Source organism: Muscardinus avellanarius (assembly GCF_963383645.1).
Source record: "Muscardinus avellanarius genome assembly, chromosome: 20".
Taxonomy (NCBI): domain Eukaryota; kingdom Metazoa; phylum Chordata; class Mammalia; order Rodentia; family Gliridae; genus Muscardinus; species Muscardinus avellanarius.
In genome coordinates, this window is record NC_137806.1 from 9430979 (window position 1) to 9453245 (window position 22267).

The following is a 22267-nucleotide window of genomic DNA, read 5'->3' on the forward strand; positions in this document are numbered from 1 at the left end:
CTCCTGTACTGCTGGCCCCTCCCCCCAATGAGGTCATCCAGTGTCCCCTCCTCCGCCTGCAGCTGGCGGTCACAGCTGGCGGTCACATGGGTTCACATAGGCACACCTAAAGCTCCTGACTCACAGGGACCCTAATTTAAGGAAACCAATAGGTTTGTTTCCCTTCAGCTGGTTGGTAGGGAAATGCTATGCACAGAAAAAGAGGGGCTGGTGCTCTCCCTCTGGGGTGTCGCTGACTTCCAGACCCTCCCCCCAGACACGCAGCCCAGAGGTGAAGGTGGTGTGTTGGGGACTCCCCAGGCAGGGCCGCACACTCCCAGGGTATAGCAGATCCTCTCTGCGTGTCTGCATAGGTTCTGCCTTGGAGCCAGCCGACGATGGACTGAGCCTCGGAACCTGTGAGCCCAAACAAACTTTTCCTCCTATGAGTGGTGCTCATCAGGTCACAGCGACAGAAAAGCCACTAAACAGATGAAAGGAAGACTGGAGAGCTTTTCTTAGGGGAAAGAGAGACGAAAGAGAGGAGGGCAGGACTGTGAACACACAGGAACACTGCTCGGCAAACATCCTGGCAGCCTTATAGGAAGTACAGAGCAGCTCCAGGCCAGGCATTGCCCCCGAGGGGAAGGAACCGGCCACGGTCCCCATCAGTCTCCCTGAGAGTCAGGGGCGTATATCACAAGATAGTAAGTGCTGCCGCTCGAGCTCTGCAGAAGTGAAGGAATTCAAGGCAGTTGGAGTGCCGCCCTCTCTCCCCCTCCCACCACAGGGCAGAAGTAGAAGTAGCAGGTCTGGATGCCCCTGTGTCCCAGCCTTTCCCACCCCACCCTCGCTCCCACCTGGAGCGCAGAAGACACACTCTCCTTCATAAACAACACTGGAAACCAGGTAAATAGCAAGCAGTGCGCTCTGCCTGTCCACAGTTGGGGGGATACAGGACCCCAGTAGGCGCAGGGAGCCCTGCCTCTGCTCCCAGGGACCCTTCTGGAGGGGTGGGAACAGGAGGGGAGCCAGGGAGAGCACACTGACACATCCCCAGTCCTCAGGGAGCAAGAAGGAGGGATGTGGAGGGAGACGCCGGGCTGCACAGGTGTGCGTGAGCTCAGCCTCATAGACACTGTTACCACAACACAGCAAAAACTAAAACCCTTCACAGACATGTCTCCGCATTCCTCTTCACTGGGTAATGAATTGGGTTGACAATGAAAAAAAATAAACTCTGGGCTTGTCTTTCCCCTGGGCAAGAGAGCAGTTTCAGGCAGAACTGCTACCCACTAGAACCTTGCCCCTTCCCGTTGGCCTGGCCAGGGCAACTCTGAAGCCAACTGGAACCTTCCAGGCCTGACTCGATGCCCGGCCACTGGGGCCGGAAGCCGGACACCCCTCATCTCTGCGCAAGCCTGGGTCCCTGCGAATGGCCTAACATCTCCCAGACAGAAAAGGGTCCAGTTGAAAATGTGTTGCTCCCTGTACCCAGGCTGGGAGGGGCATCTCACTGAAGGGCTGGCGCTAGGCCAAGGAGCTTGGGAAGGACATGCTGCCGGCCAGGGAGCAGGCCCAGCCCGCCGTTCCCAGAGGCGGGCACCGCAGGCTGCATTTATAGCCCCAGCCTTGCATGCAGCTCCCTGTTCTCTCCAGACCCTGTGCCCATCAGAGCTACGCCGAGGTATCTAACTGCAACTCCCTATTGCCGCAGGAGGGCCTGGAAAGGAGTCATTTGCACCTGGAGAAGGTCCCACAGTCCACAGGGGCCTACCCCGGGAAGCCAAAGACATGGGTTTCCAGGAACACAGGGGCCTGTTACAAGCTCAGCTCAGCGCTGCCATTCCAGGGAGGCTCCGGGTGCAGTTTCTTGTGTCCCTGGAAGATACCAAGGGCCTGTGTGTGGAAGGGGTCACTGGCCAGGGCAGACCATTTTATCTCTTCTTTCAAGGCCTGACAAAGCCCGGGCACTCTGGCACAGCCTAGCCGTGCAGTGAACTCCTGCAGGCCTGCTGTCTTGGGCTGGTGGCTTCTGAACACTAGCTTGTCTAATTCCAGCAGGTTGCCCGCCTGCTGCAGAGTCTGGCCCCGGGGCTGCTGCGGACCGTGGTGAAACCACCTCTCACCTGCTCCCGGGCCAAAGCCTCAGCCACTCTCCCTCTTTATAAATAGCACACGTCTCGGCCAGATGCTAAATTCAATTAGACTCAAAATAGGCACAAAGTTAGCGCCTGGCTTACAGTCACAGTCACAGCTTCCACAGAAGTAAACGCTCGTTTCGGTGGCCAGGTTCCTCTCTTTCCAAAGCTCTCCTGCTAGAATCGGAGCCAGGGCGGAGTCTTTTCTATGCTCAGTGTATGATGGTCTCCCTCTGCGCCTGATCTTTGTGGAGGGCGGTCAGTATATATTGGCAGAGAGCTGCTCCTTCCCGTGTCTGTGTGTTGGGTCTCTCTCTCCCTCTCTCTCTCTCTGTCTCTCTCCCTCCCTCCCTCCCTCCCTCCTTCCCTCCCTCTCCTCCTCCTCCTCCTCCTCCTCCTCCTCCTTCTTCTTCTTCTCCCTCTCTCTCTCTCTCTCTCTCTCTCTCCCCCCCCCCCTCTCTCTCTCTCCCTCAAGAGTAGCCGACTAGGGCAGCTAAGTCCTTCTCTGTCTCCCCTCACCCCCCAGCCAGTGTTCTTTGTCTTTTTCCAGCCATGTCTTGCAGTGTCTTCCATGTTGGGAGGCAGGGGCATGGCCGGGACTCCTGTTCTGGACGTGGCATTAAATACAGAAAGTAGAGCTGGTCCTTTTTTTTTTTTTTTAAATTTTGAGCGTATCCATTTATCCATCTATCCCTCATTTACTCAAAATTTATTAAAGGTAAGATGGATGCAATGGTGCACGCTTGTAATCCCAGTACTTGGGAGGCTGAGACAGGAGGATTGCAGGTTTGAGGTCGGCCTCAGCAATTTAGCAAGGCACTCAGCAACTAAGTGAGACTCTGTTTCAAAATAAAAGCTAAAAATGGTTAAGGCTGTAGTGTAGAGGTAGAACACTCCTGAGTTCAATCCCAGTACCACGAAAACAACAAAAAAGATTTATTAAGAGCCTTTCATGTGCCAGAGACTATATGAGGACGTTCAAATCCAAAATTAAAGTCCCTGCCTGGAAGGATCTTGTAGCCCATAGACAATCTGAGATAAACCACTGGGTGAACAACAAAAGATAAACCCCATGCCCGTTAGATACAGTGCACACAGGGTGGTACACATCACAGGAGATCTTCCCATAGCAATGTATGTTGGGAGAACCCAGGGGGTCATCCGAAGCAGAAAGCACTGCTCTGGACATGTTTTCTGGACGTGTTCTGGGGCTGAGTTTTCAAGAGCACGAGGTAGATTAAAGCTGCCCCAGGTCTTTGCTTCTGCCCCTGAGAGCTGGTCTTCTGCCCGTCGTCTGGGGTGGGCTTAGCAACAAACCTGACTGATAGGCTGTAACAGAACTACAGTTGTGGAACCAGCAAGGACAGAGAGAAAAGACCTTGCAGAATCTACTTTCCAGCTCCTGGGGCCAGAAGTGACCTATAGCTGCTCCACTAGTCAGGGCCCACCGGGGCTGGCCTTCTGGTCGACCCACCAAAGCAACAGACATGCAGGTGTAGTTCTCCTGGGCCCTCTAGACCAACCCATGTGCACGCTGAATGATAACACGAGGAAGGAAGAGGTGCCCAGCTGAGTCCTGCTCCAATTTCAAATCTATAAAATATAATAAGTAAGCACCAGGCAGTGGGTCTGTGCGGGGTGGGCAGGCACTGCCTGTGGTCTTATTTATGTTCATGGGCACAGGGAGGGTGTGCGGCTTATTCTCCCGTCACAGGACATCATATAGCTTGCTGCTGTGCTCTTAAACCATTACCCCTCGAGAAGTTATTTTCAGTCAGATACCTCATCGCCCCTCCTCTGCACTCTTCCTCCACCACCTGCCTGGTCAGGCAGTCTGACATTCATTGCTCCCCTCTCCAAAGCACACCAACTTGATGTATACTCATTGCACCAGTGACACTTACAACTTGTTCTGTTTGGGATCTGGAATCCCCACTCCCATCCCCAAAGCTTGTGCGTTAGGCATCCAGCAATATTCAGAGGTGAAATGACTGTATCTTGAGGGTTCTGACCCCATCGGCAGATTCATCCATTGGATGGACCAGTAATCCCAATGGACTTACTGGGAGGTGGTGCAAAGTATATCCAGGTGGGGCAGAGCTGGAGGAAGCAGGTCTCTGGGGGTGTGGCTTGGGAGACCATATCTGCCCCGGGACACCTCCTGTCTCTCTTTGCTTCCTGGTTGCCATGAGCTGACGAGCTTTCTTCTACCACATCCTTCTACCGTGATGTTTCTGTCTTGGAGTCAGCCGACCTTGGACTGAACCTCTAAAGCCATGAGTCAAAATAAACCAAAATAAACCCCTTCACTAAGTTGTTGCTGGGTATTTTGGTCACATCAACACAAAGCTCGCTAACACAGGACTTAGGTCCTAGCACAGCACATACATTGTGTTACTTACTCCTCATGACCTCAACTGAGGCAGTTAGTATACCCAGTTCTGTTACCATCCTCGTTTCACAAATGGCCATTTGCTTCAGCACATATGCAAATGTTGCATTTGTTCTTGGGTATTTGGCTGACAGACACACAAAGCTAGGTGAATGCAGAAGTCTGTGCCCAGCTGAACCGAGGTGCGCAGGAATACACAGAATGTGAAGCCGCACTCATGTTAAACGTCCACCCAAAAGCCATGCCCACTGGCACCTGGGTTGCAGCTTCTCACCCAACTTTAGATAACCCTCCTTCTAACCTTCGTGACGATCCACAAGTGCTACCCACCCAGTGCCCACGTGCACAGGTGAACTGCAGGTCTCTTTTGAGGCAAAGCCCCTGTAGCTCTCCCACAGCAGGTGTGCATTTAATCACCGACACGTGTACAACAGTGAGCTGTGGACTGAATGCTTGCCTCTTGTCTCCTCCCAGCATTCGTGTGTTGAAATCCTAATTCCCAGGATGATGGTATTTGAGATGGGGCCTTTGGGAGGTAATTCAGTCATTGAATGGGGTGCATTTGTGATGAGGTTAGTGCCTCTGTAAGAGACACACTGGAGAGCTTGCCTCTCCTCTCGGTCATGGGAGGACACAGTAAAAGTTGATTGACTGAGAGGAGGATTTGAACTGGCTGGCACCTTGATCTTGGATTCCCCAGTCTCCAGAACTGTGAGTAATGTATGTCTGCTGTTTAAGCCACCCATCCTATGGTATTTTTGTTACAGCAGCTCCAACTGACTAAGACACAGCACTGCCCCTTTTATTAGGTTCCTATGTTATGGTCAATGTTTTGAGTGTCCAAATTCCTAACCCTACTTAGAAACTCACATGCTACATTGTAGCAAAAATGTACCATTATTTCAGCATGGAAGCCCAGACCCAAGTTCCTAATTGAGAAACTAGCCCTGCTCTCCTCTCCCCAGCACTTGTCTAGACCTCTGCACCATGTTGCTTCTTAGTGTGTGAGTGAACTTGGCGGAGTGCAGGAGGAGCAGGGCTCTGGCCCACGTGATCCACAGTTCCTGGACTCCCTCCTTGTCCCACCCGCCTCCTTGCCTGTCCAGGTCCCTTGCCTGGGCGCCCTGTCCCCAGCGGCCACCTGGCAGAGCACAGCTCTTCTGAGCCCCAGCCCCTAAGGCATGGCTATTGCTAATTCTCTTCTGTTTGCTCAGTGCATGGGGCAGAGCCTGGTGCCTGACTGGACCTTGACATGTTTCTAGGCTGATCTGAACAGGAGCTTGGCTGGGTGAGCAGGCAGAGGGGCCAGGCTCCCTATGGATGGCGTGGGGCAGGGCCAGAGGGCCAGGGGCAGCCTCTGTAACACGCTATAGCAAAGCAAACTGCTGCTCCACGTATCCATCGGAGAATCTCCTTCCTGACTTCGATTGTAAGCGGGCTCTGGCATCAAACGCATGTTCCTGTAGGAGTTGTGCTACAAATGGGGGTACAGGGGGGGCTCTGAAAAACCCACGTAAGCCATAGGGTGGCGGAGCCAGTCCTTAGCACAGTCCTGAGCATTGGAGGGTCTTGCACAAGGAGAGGCAGGCAGAGTATAGGACCAACTGTCAGAGAAAGAAAAAACACACAGAAAGGATTAAATGTAGGTGCTTTCATCTCTCCTTCTGGAACCTTCTTCCACCTGCTGGCCTTTCATTTCTCATCTGACCCCCATGCCTATTCTTGGAGAGGTGTTCCCCTCTCCAGAACACTTCCTAGAGTTGTCTCTCCCAAACCTCCTTGCCCCACTAGAATTCTCATTTTCTCAGGAGAGATTATCCAAGTTCAGCTTAGGGATAAATATGAGAGCTATTCAGCCCCCCAAAGGAGTCGAGCAAAGAGGTTTTGAGTCCAGCAGATCTGGGCTCAGTCTGGCTGCTGGAGCTGGTGATCTGGGACTAGAAGTGACCCTCCAGCCTCAGTTTCCTGGCCTGGTGAGGACAAACACATCTGAAGGGACTTGTGGGGACCTACCTGCCCCTGTCCCGCCTTGGGCATCCAGCGAGCACCTCCTCTTACGTGGCTAAGGGCCCCGTGCCTGACTCCGCAGGCCTCTACTACTGTGGAATAACCTGCGCTCTGAAATCAGCGACGAGGCGTCTCAACGTCTGTTTCTTCAGATACTGCTTCCTCTCCATTTTTCTCTAATCTGCCTATCTTGGACTCACGTATCTTAGCCATTTTTGTGTTTCCTGTGAACCCACACCTTTCCCCCCTGGATGCTTCATTCTGAAGACTTTTTACTCTCTCGTCCGAGTTGCTGTCCAGCCTCCCACTGCGTATCATCGCTGCTTAGTGAATCTACTATGTTCTTCATTTCTGTTATTGTAGTTTTCAGCTCATGGAGCTGTTCTTATTCTTTCTCAGATTCCAGTTGTCTGGTGAAATTCTCCATTGTATCAATTACTTTCTTGAGCTATTAGCCACAGTTGTTTAAAATTCCCTATTAATTCTAATGTCTAGATGGCCTCTGTTTCTATTTTCTCTTAACTTTTTCTAGCCCCTGCCCATGACTACCATTTCCTGGCATGTCTGGTCATTTTCAGTTGCTTGCTGGACATTGTGCATGAACACCCACAGTCCCGTGGGTGCTGTTGTTTTCCCTAGGGAGGGTTTGGTTTTCTTCTGGGAGGCTGCTGGAGTGTTTGCTGATCCCCTCATCTTGTCAGAAGCTGGTTACTTAGCTTACGTTCACTCCTATCCTTACTGGGCAACTTTCTCAAGATCTTGACAGAATGCGAGGGTGCTGAGCTGTGCCTTTCCCCCTCGGCACACCCTGAACTCCGATTTTTGACTATAGTTAGCTGAAGTTATACCTTGCAGCTACTGAAGTAGGTGATTAGCTTTTAATACCTTTGTTGCTGATTTCTGTGATGGTGAATTTCATGTGCAAGTTGAGGGATACTACAGAGCTGGACCAACAGTACTTGTGGGGATGTATGCCAGGGTGTTTCTGAAAGGCATCTCTGTAATGAGTAAAGAAGATCTGCCAGTGGGTGGGTATCTTCCCCCATGGGTATCCATATCTAATCTATATAGACACACACACACACACACACACACACACACACACACACACACTCACCTGATCTAGTCAGCAGCTGGTCTCTTGTTTTAGGTTTACCTCTAATGGGTAGCTTTTTAAAGCCTTTACCTGAAAGCTTGGGTATTTATTACTGCCTTTCCCTCTTGGCATACCTGGAAGTCTCATACACACACCTACAATATCTATATCTATATCTATATCTATATCTATCTATATCTATATATACACACCTACTATATCTATATCTATATCTATCTATATATATCTATATATACACACCTACTATATCTATATCTATCTATATATCTATATATATCTATCTATATCTCTCTCTATATATATCTATATATACACATACCTACTTATATCTATATCTATCTATCTATCTATATATCTTATATCTATATATCTATATATACACACACCTACTATATATATATATTGTATCTTTCACCGAAGATACAATAAGCTATATCTATATGTATATAGATATACCTGATAGACTTTTAATACATAGATCTCTCTCTATATAGATTAGAATTAATATATATTGCATCAGAAATATCAATTTATCTATCTGTCTATAAATGCAGATATCTCCAATAGGAGATACCTATTTGTATAGTGGAGTTCATAAAGATATATATCTATATATGTCCATGTGATATATATTTAGATGATATGTATGTATAGATATAGATATATACTTCATTGGAGGTACAGATATCTAGTCAGAAGTTGACAATATTGAATATATATCTATATGTCTAAGTATATATCTATTCCTATATAATATATCTCCTATATGAACTCCTATATCTACACATGTGTATGTCTCCTATTAGTTTTATTCCTCTAGAACCCCAACCCATGCGGTGAGTTTCTCGGTCCCTGGTCGTGCTGATGCTGCGATGTGGTGTCTCAATCCCCCTGCAGAGTCAAAGGCCTGTTCCCCCAACTGCTGGCAACTGTCAACTCTCTTTGGGGGTTTCCTCTGCTGGAGAAAACTGCTCCCCCCAGGTGCATCTCCTTCCCAGGCAGCCTGCATCCTGTTGCTGCCCCACCTGGAGCATGAAGACCCGCAGCTGTGCAGGGACTCGGGACAACTTGAAGGGTTTCTCCAGCTCCAGAGCTCCCTGTGGGTTCACAGAGGCCCACGACGAATCTTGCTTTCCTTCTCTGCCTTCCACGGTGGTTGATCCTAAAAGTTCTTCCCAAAAAATCACTGTGCGCACTCATTATTCTTTCAAGGAACCCAGCCTCTGACATTTGGCCCCTCTGTGCGCAGCTGAGGAGTCAGCAATGCCTGAAGGGGAAATTCCATGCTGAATACTAGGCGTTCTACGGCAGTTCCCATGTCTTGGGGATCTTGGCGCCTTGGGGGCCCTGGCTGCCCTGAATCGCTCGCCAGCACCTTCCAACAGTGGCCCTTTGTGTTCCATCCAGCTTTTATAGTTGTTCTCGGTGGGAAATTAATCTGATATCATTTGCTCCATCATAGCTGGAGACAAATCACGCTGACTGTTTTAATTCTCAGAAGCCAGAAGAAACAACAAGGGAAACTGTCGCTGGGGACCTGATTGTGTTCAACAAAGCGCTGTTGATGAGGGATGCAGAAACGATGAGACCTCCGGGGGAAGGCGGCCAGGACGAAGGGGACAGAGCATCGCCAGACATGTGCCCGGACTTCAGATATAGACATTTAAACGAAATATCCTAAGAAAAAGAAACCGAGTCCCAGGACCAGATAAGTAAAAGGGAAGAAACACCAAAGGACTTTTGAGAGTAAAGAGGAAAATTTGACGCTATATGATAAAATATGGCAAAAAAGGAATAAGAATGTAATTTTAAAAAATAGACTGGTATACTGGTATGCTTTCTGAAACAGGGGATATGAATAATAAATAATGGTCATATGAGGCGGTTCGTATGCTGGACAATAGCAACAAGACCAGAAGGCTCTCCAAGAGATGTGAATGGACAGAGGGAAATCTAACAGGATGAGCTAGAATAAGGATAATGTATTTACTCAGGTCCTAAGAACCCAGACTTTATAAAACTCAGACTTTATAAGTATTTAGATGAGAAGCGAAAAGATAAACAAAACCCCCTTTCAGCTGGGCCTGGTGGCACAGCCTGCAATCCCAGGAGGAGGCTGAGACAGGAGGGCCACAGGCTGAGCGACTTACTGAGGCCCTCCACAACTGAGGAGGCCCTGTTTCCAAACGAAAAATAAAAAGGGCTGGGTGTGTAGCTCAGGTAGAAAGCCTCTGGGTGTACAGCGCCATGCCCAGCACATTTCTGGTCTCCTGAGCTATCTTGGTTTCTTATCTTTTTTTTTTTTTTTTTTTTGGTGTCAGGCTTAGTGTTTTCTTATAATAAACTCCATTTATTTAAAAGCTAATTTGGTGTCTTCTTGTCCTTGTCCTCAAGCAAAGCTAATCAGAGTCACTCGTGAGGCTCCTGCTACCCTGAGAGTCTGTGCTTCTACACACTGAGTTGAAGGGTTTGTCCTTCGACGACACCCCACCCGCACCCAGGTAACCTGGACCGTGCACTGTGGTCAGAGAGCGGACGCCGAGGGAGTCCGTCTGAACTGTTCTCCCTTCTGCGTCTGCAGCAAAGGTCGGCATGTAACTGTACAGGCGTAAACAGGCAAGCATCTTCAGATCTAATTTTATCACATTATCATATTCCAACAAGCCAAAAAAGGCAAAGCCCTCTGCTTTCTTATATACACCTGTCAGCCCTAATCAGACGACCCCCACTTCAGTGATAGAAAAACCACTCAGATGTTGCCGGCAGACTTGTGAACTTGAAGGATATTTAACTTGTTGATGAAGTCCTTAACATCACAAATGAATGCAAAACCGTCTATCAGTTCCGATGCGATTATTTTAGAAATGTGAGCTTTTGGGTTGCTGATATAATGATTGACCTCTGTGATATTTACAGCTACCATGTTCCCACATCCTTTTTTTTTTTTTTTTTGTGGTACTGTGGAGGGGCTTTTCTACCTCTGGGCTATACTCCCAGACCTATTTTATACTTTTATTTGGAAATAGGGTCTCACAAAGTTGTTGAGAGCCTCACTAAGTAGCTGAGGCTGGCTTCGAACCTGTGATCCTCCTGTCTCAGCCTCCCAAGCGCGGGGATTACCAGCGTGCGCCACCACGCCCGCTCCCATCTCCTTTTTGAGGAGTTGCTCTAAAGGCTCAAAGAAGAAAAAAAAGAAAGACACATAACCATCATAAAGTCACAGATTGAGCCGGGCGTGGTGGTATACACCTGTAACACCGGTACTTGGAAAGCTGAGACAGGAGGATCACAGGTTGGAGAACAACCTTAGCAAAATAAAATGAAAAAATAGGGAATAAAATCAGCGATTGGTCTTTTTAAGCTGCTGACATGCGATGACAAAGAAGTCTGGGCTGTAGCTGCTTCATGAAAGGGACTGAGGGACTGTAACTGGGGAGCTGCCAGCCGTGATGGTGCATCCCTGGCTCCGCCGGCCAACCGGAACCCTGTCTCTAAACAGTCACGCAGACTGGGGGACCACAGGTTCAAAACAGCTGAGGAATCAACTGAATCTTCCACGCTGTAGCCAGGAATTTTGGAGTCATGGAGATTAGAACATGACTGATCTCACTGGAAAATTGTTCCGGGCTTTGCTACACTCTGCTTCTAGAGACTCCCATTTGCCATTCCCCCGGCGGGGGGGTGGGGGGGTGTCCACACCTGTTTCATCACTTCAAAAACAACAGATACAGGACATGTATGACAAATTAGTGCCGCAAGCAAATGTTCTTGCCCCCTCTCCATTTCAACTAGAATGTCAAAGGTTTCCCTTGCTGGAGACGGTAATCTTAGGAATTTCAAATAATAATGACAAATTGACAGGGGGGGAAAAAACTGTCAAAAAGAGTGCAAGCAAATTGAGCAGATCTCTTTCCGTGTTTCTTTTTCCCGTCTATACATTAAACCCAGCAGAACCCACCGTCTGCGACTGATACTCAGCACCAAGGCTGCGTGGGGAAGAGCACCTGTGCTGCTCTTATAAGGAGCTGCTCCTCCACCCCGCCATGGGGACCACTGATCTGTGCTCCACCCCTGTAGTTTTGCCTTTTCCAGAATATTATATTAATGGAACCATCGCACAGTATGGAGCCTTTGGGTTTATCTATTATTAATTTCATTTATTAATTTTGCTGGTTTTTTTTTTTTACTGATAGCATGTTCTGTCCAGAGAGGGGGGGATATAAAACAAAAGATTGGAGGTTGGGGGTCTTAGGAGACAAGGAAGAGGAGGAGGAGGAGGAGGAGGAGGAGGCAGTCCTGCTCATGGGAGGAGCCGGCTCAACTGAGCCGTCACTGGCTCTTGAAGGTGGTGAGGAGTTGGTAAATAGTCTCTGCCATTCTGTGGGCTCTCTCATCAGGCTCTTGTTTCTTTTACTTTATGGAAGCCTTTTAATTTGATGCTTTAAAAATCTCATTTATTGATTCTCCATTTTATTTCCTCAGGTTTAGGGATCTCATTAAGACTCTACCTGCAGATACCTGCATGTTGGAGAGTTGGTCCTATATTTTCTTCCCGTAATTGCAAAGTTTCTGCTCTAACTGCTAGGTCTTTGATCCCTCTTGAGCTGAATTTTGCACAGGGCGAGAGACATGGGTTGAATTTTACCTTCTATGGGTGAATATCCATGTATCCCACACTGTTTGTTGACAAGGCTCTTTTCTCCAGGTGATAAATGCTTTTGACACCTTAGTAAAAACTAAGGGGCTGTAAGTTTCTGTATCTTCTATTCTGTAAAGAAAATGTGCTATATACATGCAATGAGATTTTACTCAGCCATAAAAAAGAAAATTGTGTCGTTGGCAGGAAAATGAATGGAATGAGTCAGTGTTATGCTGAGATCGGCCAGTCTTGGAAAGCCAAGAGGCCTATGTTTTTTCTCATGTGTGGAACTTAGAGAGAAAAGAGAACACATAAAGAACATAAGATAAACAAGGAGAGATCAAGGGCGTAGTGGAAGGGGCAGGGGGAAGGGAGGGAGGAGGAGAGAGGAAGGAAACGGTTCAGATGATGCTCTGTCCACACAGGCCGTCACTACTAACCTCACAAAGGTGACCAGGAGGTGGAATTCGGAGGGTAATACACCAAGCGAAGTGTGGAAGTGTGCGTGTGTGAATGTATTTCTTTGCACCTCACTGTGATGTGTAATTATAACGCACAAGTGTAATAAGCGAAAGGTGGAGAGAACCAATCAGAAAGATTCAGCACCAGGATCCGTCCCCTCTGCCTCCTCTGAGCAGGCCAGCCTTTGACTGTCTTTAACCAGCTCAGGGCTCTGACCCGGGGCTGGGTAGTTAACAGGAATAATTAGCTCTGTTTAGTTAGGAGGGCGGCTGTGGTGCACACAGCCTGGGCTTGTAGAGGCGAGTGCAAATTAACTCGGCAACACTACCCATGGCCACTTTCTCTTCCATTCGTGCAGTCAGGAGCTTCCCTCATTAGGAAAATTGCCCTTTCTACAGTGGCAGGTGTCAGCTCCAATCCTCCTTCCAGGGGAAGCCTGGTGGCGGGAGGGACAGCTGGCTAAGCTAATATTTGGGCATTGTGCTTGATATTCAGTTTTAAAAATCAAGTTAAAAAAATCAAGTTAGACTTACTCTCAGATGGCTCTGTCAGGCCCGATGCTGCCCAAGCTACATGCTCCTAAATGCTACCCCATCTCTTCCAGATGAGGAGAGCTGTGTCCCCGGGACCCCTCCAATGCATCCGCCCCCACGTTTGTGGCTCCACACTGCCTCTTCCCTCAGGGACCATGATGGAGCCACAGAGTGGCAGCCAGTTTAGACAGAGGCCCTGGGTCACACCAGATGCATGGGTCTCGTGCTATTCATGTCAAATTCATGCTCCCAAACTCCGCAACACTACCACTCTAGCAGCTAAATTTAAGGCAGGGAAGCCAAGTCACTTGGGCTCTTTGGGGTCCTTTAAAATAGGGCTGGGAGTGTAGCTTGGAGGTAGGAGGCCCCTGGGATCCATCCCCAGTACCGAAAAAAAAAAAACCCATAAAATGAAATAAAATAAAATAAAATAAAAAGGCTACTTAGCCAGCCCATCACGGGCACGTCCAATTGTTATCTGCAAGGACATGGAGAAAAGATTGCTGAGCCCTCCATCAGCAGTCCTAACCAAAAAGGGAGAGGCCTCGGCTCACCGTCCTGAGGAAAGCGTTACCCCTTCCAACCATAATAATGCAACACATATTATCTATTAATTAACATACAATATGACATCTAAGGTAATATAAAGCACAATTATATATTATAATAATACAAGAATATAAAATATAAAAATGTGATAAGAGCATCCACCAGTGTGGTTACTTGGAACACGCGCTCCTGCAGACCAGCAGGGTCTGAAACCCCATTAGCTCTGCTGAACCACGTGGTCATTTCATGAAGACTGTGTGTGTGTGTGTGTGTGTGTGTGTGTGTGTGTGCACATGCGTGTTTGTGTGTGTGTGCATGTGTTCACGAAGCACATTAAGTGAAAATGAGAGAGGGAAAGTACACTAAAAGAGTGAAGCCAGTGTACTGTTTAGGGGGAAGCCAGTCTAGTTGTTCTTAGGTACAGCTTGCTGGGCGGAAGCAGCAGTCGTGTTAGACAACCTGGTGACCTGGGTTCTTAAGATGTACACACTCCCAAGGGACAGAGCCTCCGTGGAACAGTGGAAATGAACAGGCAGGAAATTATTTATATATATGAAAGTACAGGCTCTGTAGTCAGGTAAACATTCATTTTCTCTCTGCATGAGCCTGAGCAAGTTTCTTCACTTCTGTGAGCCTCAGTTTCCCTATCTACACAACAGATGCTATTATGGTCCTCATAGGGTTGCTGTGATAAGATCACACAGCTGACACGCTTGGCTGCAAACTCTCTGACATCCAAGTTCACGCTCTCAGGCGTGAGGCACATACTTCTGCGCGTGCGCAATAATGACGCGCGCTTTCGGCCTACTCAATGACGACGCGTGCTTTGTGCATGCGCAATGATGACTTGAACTTGTGCGTATGCAATGATGATGAGCACTTTGTGCTTGCGCAATGATGATGTGTTCTGCGCATGCGCAACGATGATGTGTGCGTTCTGCCAGCACAGAGACGGCGTGTGGTTTGTGTATGCTCGATGACGATGGAAAAATCCGGACTTCCGGGAAGATGGCGACCGAGAAAAGCGGGGCTTAAGAGCCCCGCTAACAACAAAACTCCATTACCACAAAATCAGCGCCTTTCATAGCCAGAAAGCACCATCACCAGTGAAACAAAAAATCACCAGGCTCCAGAGAGAAAGCGGACTGAGAACAGAGCCACAGAGGAGATACACCGGCCTCACGCCCGAGGACGCGGCAGCAGCGCCATACTGCCGGAGGCACCGGCGAATTCACGGGACGGCTACAGCAAGCCGAGGTGAGCCACTGCGGAACAGCTAGGCGGGATTTCTCCCCGCAGAGAGCATCTAAAGCTCCCAGTGGCCGAGCTCAGCACACGCTGCAGGGATTCAGAGTAGAAATCAAAATCAAGAAGAAAAATGCCAGCCCCATAGCCGAGGGCGTAGCAGCGGCGCCATATTGCCACCGGTGGCAGCAGCAGTGAATTCAGCGAGGCCAGTACAGCTACATCTGCGTACTCAAGAACAGTGAGTCAAATTGCGGGCCACAGAGGAGAAATCCCAGTACTGTACTCCCTGGGACTTGACCCAGTAGGGGAGGGGCGGTGGCAGAGATATCATACCATAGGAGAACGTGCAACCTGGCACCCCCCACAGTCTAAAGCAGCCTCTATCGACTCTCTGGGTTGGAGACTCTGTGATAAAACCCAGTAAAGGAGTAGTGGGGTCTGAGATACTACTGACTCGAGATCCAGAACACCTTAAGGGAAGTCATAGTGACCCAAGGAAAGAACCCAGAGAAGGCACAAACATCCGAAATCATGGGAAAGAGGAATAATACTGGAGCAATTAATGCCCACAACCTCACAACATCAGAACCCGATAAAACAGAAAATCAGAGATTTCTAGAAGATCAAATCAGGAAAATAACTGTAGAAATAATAGAGGTGCTTCGAAAAGAACTCAGAGAGAGCCAAAAAGAGATAAAGGATGCAATTAATGAAGTAAAGGCCTCAATTCAAAGCACAAACAACCGATTAGAACACATGGAGAACAGAATCTCGCTCTTAGAAGATGAGCAATCCAAAAATGAACTCATAGTTTCTAATCTAGAAAAAAATATCCGACAGCAGGAATCTGATATTGAAGAAATATGGGCCCATTTTAAGAGAGCTAACCTAAGAATAATTGGAATAGAGGAGGGAAAAGAAAGTGAAACCAAAGGGATCAACAATCTCTTCAAAGAAGTAATAGCAGAAAATTTTCCAAACATAGAGCAAGAGGTTGATACAAAGGTCCAGGAAACTTATAGAACTCCCTTTAGACAGGATCGGAGAAGAGGATCCCCACACCACATAATTGTCAAAATGACCAATGTGGAAGCCAAGCACAGAATCTTAAAGGCAACAAAAACAAAGGGCCAAGTGACATTCAGAGGCAAACCAATTAGAATCACTCCAGACTTCCCAAACCAAGTCATGAGAGCCAGAAGGGCTTGGAGTAACATATTCCAAACTCTGAAAGAAAACAACTTCCAGCCAAAAATTTCCTACCCAGCAAAAATTTCTATCAAATTAGATGGAGAAATAAGAAGCTTCCATGACAAACAGAAACTGAAGGAATTTATGTCTTCAAAACCAGCGCTAGAGAAAATACTCAAAGAGATTAACTACAAAGAAGAAATAGGTAACACACACCAGAACCAGAGAAACAAGATTTTCCATCCAACAGACAACTAAGATTGGTTATCTGTGGAGATTCATTATTTATGTTAGTCTTTTACCTATCGCTAAATGGTATTGTTTGCCTTTATTATTGTTAATTTTTAGGATTTCTAGTTGGAATATTAATATACCTTCAGATATAGCAATTGGAAATATTTTATCCCATTCTATTAGTAACTGTTAACTCTGTTTACATTGTCTTTGGATATACAATTTTTTTATTTTTTTATTTTTTAGGGAGTCTGTATACTCCTCTGTTGCCTGTGTCATTGAAATCATAACCAAGAAATCACTGCCAATTTCAATGTTGTGAGGTTTTATGACCCAGATTTTCTCCTAAAAGTTTATAGTCTTAAGATTTGTATTTAGGTCTATTATCTATTTTGAGTTAATATTTGTATATGGGATTAGGTAAGGGTCCAATTTTATTCTTTTCCATGTAATTATTATTTTTTAACAATATTTAGTTAAAAGATTATCATTTCCACCACCAAATGTTTGTGAAAACCTTGTCAAAAATAACTTGACAATATAGGGAAGAATTTAGCTCTAGGCTTTTATTTAACTCCAATGGTTTATATATCTGCCTTTAGAATAGTACTACACTGTTTCAATTATTGTAGCTTTATATGGTTTGAAATTAGAAAATATATATCTTCTAGCTTTGTTCTTTTTCAAGATCGTTTTGGGTACCTAGACTCCATATTCCATATTAGGATAGATTTTTTTCTGAAAAATAAATATATAAATATATGATAGTTTCACCTAAAAGATAGAAAAAAATATTCTCTGGTAAGAAAGAAAGCAAAAAGAAATATTGAAATGTTATCTTTAAGTCATCAAAAGCTTGGTATCAGACAAATGAAACTGTTATGTGAGATTATCATTTTTAATTTTAGATAAATTGCCATAATACTAGATGTCAACTACTAAGCCAAGCATGGGAGGGAGGGATAGGGAGAGAATGGGGTGGGGATTGGGTGGGGGCTGACTGGGAAAAGTGTGCATGTATGTCTACAAAAGTATGTATCCTACTATGATGTATGAATACAGTGCACCAATAAAAAATAAAATTAAAAAAAAACAAACAAAAAAAATAAAAAAAATAAAAGAAAAATCCATTTAAGGGTTTTGTTTTGTTTTGTTTTCCCTCAGTTGTTAGAGTCTTAGGATAGAGCCAGTTGGTTAAATGGGGTTTATAAGGCCATTTAGGAACTGCGAATGGCCAAGCATGATGGAACATGCCTATAATTCCAGTACTTGGGAGGCTGAGATGGAAATTCATAGGTTTGAGGCTGGTCTCAGCAACTTAGCCCTTCAGCAACTCAGCCAGACTCTGATTCAAATAAAAATAAAATAGGCTGGAGGTGTAGCTCAGAGGTAGAATGCCCTTGGGTTCAATCGCTAATACCAGAAACAATAACAACAAAAAAACCTAGCTAATAAGTATTTAGGGGGCAAAACAGTGCCTTGGCTTAACTTGGAATTGCACTTAGGAGGGCTGATGGGTGGTATGTGGGGCATCGTGATTAAATGGCTTCCTCCAAACCTCAGGCGCAACTTGTGAGCATGTGGTTATCTGGACTGGGTATAGTGGTCTGATTATGGAGGAATTATGTGTCCTAGCACCAGCCAGCCATTATCTTGTGGGTATATTTATGGCTAGTTAGGCAAGAATGAGGACCCAAAGAACTGTCCTTTATTTGAGGAATAGGGTGTCATCGGACACTGGGCACCTCATGTCCCACAGGGACATTGCAATGAAACCACGTTAACAAAAGCCAACAATACAGCTCCCTCGCCTCCTTGTCCCAGACCCTACAACTGCAAGCTTTCAATACTTGTTTATCAGAAACCTGCCAGACACTCATTTAGAAAATGACTTCAAAAATTACCCAAGTAATATGTGTGTGTTGTAGAAAACGGGGGAAATGTGGCTAAGAAAAGATGAGGCAAAATCATCGCCTTCAAGCCCCATTCTCTGTCAGTGAGCCCCTCAGTGTGCACGGCTCTGAGGTCTTTTCATGTATGCATGCAACCACAAGACACACTGACCACACGTGTGTAGACACATGCATATGTGTATTTATAGAAATGGGTTGTGCCATGCATAGTTTTGTAATCTGAATTTTCGCGTACTATCTCATGAACGTGTTCCAAGTTGTTAAATCTTCCAGGCGCCACGTCTCCTCACAAAGTAGGGCCTGCTTTAACACTAGAACTTTACAGTGTCTCTCGGGTGCGACCCTTCAAAGAGGCCGGACCCTGTGCCTGCCTCCTGGGGACATTATGAGTTCTGGAAGCTTGGACTGGCTACTGGAGCCCCGCATGTAAGAAATCAGCTTTCACAGACACCAAAGAAGATTCAGAGTGATTCTTCATAAAAGTAAACTGAAGAGCGAATGCTCCTGACAGCCCAGCCACAGGGGCCTGTGCCGGCCGCATTTGCAGCCCAAATGGGGCATCAAAAGGGGAGAAGAGAATGGATGGGGCCGCCGGTCTGGGGAGGCCTCCTGGGCATTTCTCTGTCGAGGAAAATGACCCTCTACCATCTTCTCACCTCTGCTGTACTGTGAACCTGCAGGGAAGTTTGCTCTACGGGCCCACACCAGGTGGACCTCCAGTTCCTAAGAGTTCTCAAGACTCGCAGAGCAGCGCGTCTTGGTGTGCCAATTCCGATATGACTGAATCCCTGAGGCTTCAGAGAAACAGCTTCTGTTGTCATTTAAAATAATAGTGACTGGGGAGTGGTAGCAAAAGCTTGTAATCCGAGTCCTTGTGAGGCTGAGACAGGAAGGTCGCAGGTTTGAGGCCAGTTTCAGCTACTTAGCGAGAGACCTTGTTTCAAAACAAAAAATAAAAAGAGCTGGGGGTGAAGTTCAGGGGTAGAATGCCCCTGCTCAGGACCACAGACAAAGAAAGGAACAAACAAAACGAGAGCCATTGGATTAAGAATGATTTATTCACCAAACAAACCTAGAGATTTCAAACTTAATAGAAACAAATCAGGAGAGCCTTTCTTTCTCTTTCTTTCTTTCTTCTTTCTTTCTTTCTTTCTATCTTTCTTTCTTTCTTTCTTTCTTTCTTTCTTTCTTTCTTTCTTTCTTTCTTTCTTTCTTTCTTTCTTTCTTTCTTTCTTTCTTTCTTTCTTTCTTTGCCGTACTGGGTCATTCTACCTCTGAGCTACACCTCCAGCCCTGTTTTGTTTTTTTTTTATTCTTTATTTAGAAACAAAGTCTTACTAAGTTGCAGAAGGCCTCACTAAGTAGCTGAGGCTATCTACGAACTACTATCCCCCTGTCTCAGCCTCCCGAATGCTGGGATTACAAGCGAGCGCCCCACTCTCAGCTCAGGAGAGACACGACTTCTGAGGTGAGGGTGTCTTTCTGGTTTCCAGTGGGGTTTCCCTCTCTTAGCCCACAAATCAGCCCCACCCAGGGGCACCCCTGCTCCCTGGTGCCGTCTTGCTCTACATCAGAACTCTCGGTGGCAGATGGCACCCACTAGGACCAGCTTGGGCTTACGGGGATGGGATGTCCCAGAGCTTTATGTTCCCAGGCTCAGGAAGGACAGCTGTGCAGGTGGCCCCAGCTGTGCCTGGAGCTCTGGGCCATTCCACTGCTCCTGTCGTCTCTCCTGACCTCAGGAGGCCAACTCCGTCTTCGCCACAAGGACATTCCTGGGGCCCCTGCCAGCCAGGGGCCTTGGGCGGTTGCTGATGTCTCAGACGTGACTCACAGGATCCTGGCTTTAGGGTGAGTGAGATCACGCTCCCTCTACAGCCTCAGCAATAGAAAGTCAAAAGCATTCATCCTAAAGATGGGGAGGATAAAAAGTACACATGTCTTCTTGTCTAGTTTTATTTTTCAGTTCTTTTACTTATTATTTATTTTTTGGTATTGGGATTCAACCCAGGGGTGTTCTGTGGCCAAGACACACCCCCAGCCCTTTTAACATTTTTATGTGGAAACAGGGTCTCGCTATATTACTGGGGGTCTTGCTAGGTTGCTGAGGCTGGCTGCGAACCTTCGATCTTCCTGTGGCAGTGTACCTAGTACTGGGACTAGAGGTGTGCGCCACCATGCCTGGCTTTCCAGTTCTCTCAGAGATGAGCTGGTGTCCAGTCGGTCTCCGCTTGGTGCCTCTTTTCCCGACCATCCGTGCGCCCTAACGCTGGTTCCCAGGCGCACGAGTCTCCTCTCTCTCTATCCCAATCATGCCTGTTATCCAAGGGCTGAACTCAGGAGGTTCTCCCACGTACCCCAGTCTCGGCTGGGCTTTCCTTTCCCCACACTTGTTGCAGACCACTGTCTTAAGTTGTCTTCCCTAACCCATTTCCTGAGTTGTCTTATTTCTTTTTTTGGAGGGAGAGATGCTGGGAATTAAACCTGGGGCATTCTCCCTCTGAGCTGTACCCCAGCCCTTTATATTTTTTTTTTAAATCTGAACAGGGTCTCACAAAGTTGCTATCCTCCCATCTCAGCCTCCAAAGTACTGGAATTAGAGGTGTGTGTCCCCATGCCCAGCTTCTTTTTTTTTTTTTTTTTTTTTTCCTTCCTTCCTTCCTTCCTTCCTTCCTTCCTTCCTTCCTTCCTTCCTTCCTTCCTTCCTTTTGTGGTACTGGGGATCAAAACCAGGGGCAGTTTTCCTCCAAGCTACAGTCCCAGCCCTATTTTTTATCCTTTACTTTGTGTCCCTTGGGCCTGCCGAGTCTCTTTGGGCTGGGGCCTCTCTCAGTCTCACCCAGGTTCCTTGTTCTGGAACCACCTTCTCACTCTGTGTCCTTCAGGGCTCAGCCAAGGCCACTCCTGAGGGGCCTTCCTTGGTCTTCTCAAACAGAACCGAAGTTGTGTTTGATATTCTCGCATAGCAATTCTATTTTTCTGCATAAACTAGATTACAATTTTTATTGCATATTATTTGTGCAATTGATTTTTGCGGGCACTGAAGCAGGCCTCACACGTGCTCTGCCCCTGAGCTCTGGCCCCCGCTCCCGCCTTTTTTTTATTGTCTTGCCTGTGTCCCACTGCACAGTCTGCTCCCTGAGGACAGGGACTGTGCTGTTTCCCAGTGTTCCTCCAGGAACATGCTATGTGCTAAATTAAAATATATCTATTATCTGAAGGAACGAATAAAGAAATAAACTAGATCCCAATATTCCCAGAGGACAGAGATTTTTTCTTTCTTTTCACTCTCATCCAGGAATTTAATAAATTTTTGACCTCAGTATTATATTATGAAAAAATCAAGATAACAAGGAATAGAATTATGACATTATAATTCTGTGTGAGAGAATGAAAGTTATGTACTCTAACATCATGAGTCTCGGCAAGTAAGAGACAGTGTCGCACCCTCAGGATCCCCGCAGTGGTGAAATAGCCATGTGCTTAGTAATGCTAGTTTATCACATTTTGGAACAGCAAACGATTTGGACGCACACATCTGGATATTTGGCACTGTGTAGACAGAAACATCTGGATATTTGGCCAAATACTTCAGTTCGACTAATGTGTTTTGGAACTGTGCAAATAGTTGCAGATTACTCTGAAGTTATGTTTCTTGGGAGGCGGCCACATGAATAAATGGAGATTTCAAGTTCCAGAGACGTGATGGACTCAGAATCTTGAAGTCAACTCTGCCACAAGCACACAGGAGCTCTGGACCCATGTACCCCATGGAGAGCTGCACAGTTGAGATCCAGGCTGGAAACCAGACGTGTGTCCACCACTGACCTAGGAGTTTATTTTTCATCCTAGGAAACTTCGG